General features: G+C 39.0%; 1 pseudogene; it reads right to left on the bottom strand.

Annotated features, from left to right (window-relative positions):
- Positions 1 to 1416: 1416 nt before the first annotated feature.
- Positions 1417 to 2051, bottom strand: LOC144321726 (translationally-controlled tumor protein-like; annotated as a pseudogene).
- Positions 2052 to 3449: the final 1398 nt, after the last annotated feature.

Here is a 3449-nt window from a genome sequence, read left to right as displayed (position 1 = left end):
AAAATAATTTGTCCCTCTTCCTTTGTCTTTCATGTCCTTGCTATTTTTTAAGAGAACAGGGCAATTATTTCATGGAATATATCTCAGTTTGGATGACTAATATTCCCTTTTGTTTTTAAGTGATATTGTGTTATTCTCAGTACTTCAGAATGTCATGATATCAATTTGTCTCATTACTGGATGATCTTACCTTTGGCCACTTTTGCAGGTGGTATTTGTCTAAGTTTCTACGACTGTAGAATTACTATTTTTGTGTTTATTTTATTATTTTCAAGATTTTACTTATTTCTTCATGAGAGACACAGAGAGAGAGAGGCGGAGACATAGGCAGAGAGAGAAGCAGCCTCCATGCAGGGAGCTTGATATGGCACTTGATCCCGGGACTCCAGGATCATACTCTGGGCATGAAGGCAGGTGCACAACCACTGAGCCACCCAGGCATCCCTCATTTTGTGTTTAATAAATATCTTCTTACCCCATAAGTTTAAAATCCATTGGTTATTTTTGCCTGAATTAATTATTACCATTATGTTTTATAAATGGAGATTTTCTAATTTTATCAATCTTTTTACATCTATTAGTATTTCATCTTAAGAAAATATTTTTTATTCTTTCCCACTTTTATTTTTCATTGCACTATGAAGTATTGCATAATGATAAAAAATAAGTCCAGTTAATATTTCAAAATGATCACAATAAGTCTAGTTAATATCCATCACTACAGTTACAATGTTTTTTCCTTGTAACGAAAACTTTCAAGATTTACTATTTTAGCAACAATTATTTTTTTAACTTTTTTTAAATTTTTATTTATTTATGATAGTCACAGAGAGAGAGAAAGAGGCAGAGACATAGGCAGAGGGAGAAGCAGGCTCCATGCACCGGGAGCCCGATGTGGGACTCGATCCCAGGTCTCCAGGATCGCACCCTGGGCCAAAGGCAGGCGCTAAACCGCTGCGCCACCCAGGGATCCCAACAATTATTTTTTTAATTCATTTTTTTTCCAACTGTTATGAGTCTCTTTTTATTCTTTTGGTAATCTCTTCCAGAGTTAACTACTTCTGTTTGTAGGTGATGAAATGTGTAAGAAATCTACTTCAAATGTTGGCCCAGCTATAAGCATGGTCTTTCCCTTTACTTGAACTCATAAGTAAGACTTTTGGTTCTTGTTTTTTATATTCCAGTCCCCAAAGTAGCTTTCACTGTAGAAGTTATCTGCAGGCAGTCTTATGCTTTCTAGCAATAGTCTACAACCAGACTCTAGCTTCTTCAGGACACTATACAGGATGGATTTTAAAATATGGCATTCTCTCAAATGAGTTTACCTGCACTTTATTTTTAGACAACCTACATGGCATGTTTTTTTTCTTAAGAACAATGCCGCTGCTTCAAATAAATAAAGGTCAAAATAAATGAGCAGCTCAAAATGATATCAGTCCCATTTGTTTAAGTCCCGGTGTTGTGTGGATGAAGAGCAGCAGCCAGTTAGGACGACAGGTGATAAATCCAAAGTAATATCTAAGTTCATTAACATTTTTCCATTTCTAAACCATTCTTAAAGAAAATCATATATGGGCTCACACCATCCTCACGGTAGTCCAGGAGTATAACCATGCCATCTGGATTTACTTTTTCACCAATAGAGAACTGGTAGCTTTTGAAATTAGCAAGGATGTGCTTGATTTGTTCTGCAGTCCCTGTCATAAAAGGGTTTACTCTTTCTGGCCTCTGTTCTTCAAGTTTCCCTTTGATTTGATGTAATCTTTAATGTACTTCTTGTAGGCTTCTTTTGTGAAGCTGGTTTCCTCCAAGTGATGGTTCATGACAATGTCAACACCAGTGATTACTGTGCTTTTGGTACCTTTGCCCTCCAGGCCTTCAGCAGAGGCACCTCCACAAATGAGCAAGTCATCAATGTTACCCTCTGTCCTACTGACCATCTTCCCCTCCACCTCCAGGCATAGCCCATCCATGATCTTCCAGATCTAGTAGATGTTGGAGAACATCTCATCATGGCTGACGAAGTCCCAGTTGATGATCATGGGGACGGCTGGAGAGAGATGATGGTGGCACTAGCTTAGAAGGTGCCTGAGCTCTGAGCACAGTGCAGCTGGAGCAGCACTAGCAGGAAGAGGGGAGCGGTGGAAAAGCTTGGAAAAGCTCTCAAATTGTATCAGATTTGGCCAGTGGAAACTTCTTCAAAGGTCTTTCCTTGACACTTCTTCACAATTTGACAATACAAGATGTTACATGTTTTATCATGTGATTACCCACGCCAGGACCTTGGATACACACACACACACACACACACACACACACACACACACACAGAGAGTAAACTGTCAACAAATATTGGAAGCTATTGGTTTACATGATCAAAATAGAGAGGGAACAGTGGTATTGAAATATGATGCACACGGATAGACTATTTCATGTACACAGAGGCTGAAATGGCATTCCTCAGTTCAGGTGGAAAGAGAAAAATTCAGTCATTTGAATGTTTGGGGTCTTTTTTTTTGCCAAATGTCTGTTTTTTTGGAAGCAAACTTTGAAATTGTGCCAAACAAAAGATGCTGCTTGCTTCATTCATCTCTGGTTCTATGCCAAGGAAGACACATTTGAGTTTCAGAATCATAATCAGTAGTTGTGTGTTATGTTTTTTTTTTTTCTTTTTTCTTATTCTGGCAAGAAGATTCATCCCTCTGCTTTCCTTCAAGTCCACTGTCTCTGTTCTGTCAACTCTTGCCTTTACGAGATTATCAGAATCTTTTTTTTTTTTTTTAAGATTTTATTTATTCATGAGAGACAGAGGCAGAGACACAGGCAGAGGGAGAAGCAGGCTCCATGCAGGGATCCCAATGCGGGACTCGATCCCGGGTCCCCAGGATCACGCTCTGGGCCGAAGGGGGCATTAAACTGCTGAGCCACCCGGGCTGCCCCAGATTATCAGAGTCTAAGGCCCAGCTCTAATGTGTAGTTTCCTGTTTGATATAAGCCACTTCGAGTAGGTGCTACTTGTGAAAATGGTGAAGGAAACATACTGACATATTATTCTTGAGGGAGAAGTTAAGGATCATTAATATTGCTATTTATATTTAGCAGAAAGTATTTTTTTTCCTTATGCAGTTGCTGAACAATAGCATCTATCTTAGGACCAGTAACAAGGGGCACAGTATCTTCCTGTCTATTGACAATACAAAGAAAAGTAAACAGTTCAACTTGTAAGGATAAGAGTAATATATGGTAAGGGAATGGAGGCCATATGTTCCACATTGTGCCAAAAGAGCAGGATGGAAATTTTAACAAGGAATGAAGGAACAACAGGTGAAGAAGGAGAAGGGAAGGAGAGGAAGGGAGGAGGGAAGGAACTTCCTCTCACATGAATGATCCCTATAACAAAGTTTTTCTTCATGATGTCACCTCGACTGATACTTTTCTTTCTTTTAAGG

Source organism: Canis aureus, chromosome 10 (assembly GCF_053574225.1).
Source record: "Canis aureus isolate CA01 chromosome 10, VMU_Caureus_v.1.0, whole genome shotgun sequence".
Lineage (NCBI taxonomy): Eukaryota > Metazoa > Chordata > Mammalia > Carnivora > Canidae > Canis > Canis aureus.
The sequence above is the reverse complement of the archived record's forward strand: the minus strand, read 5'-3'. Positions and strand labels throughout refer to the sequence as shown.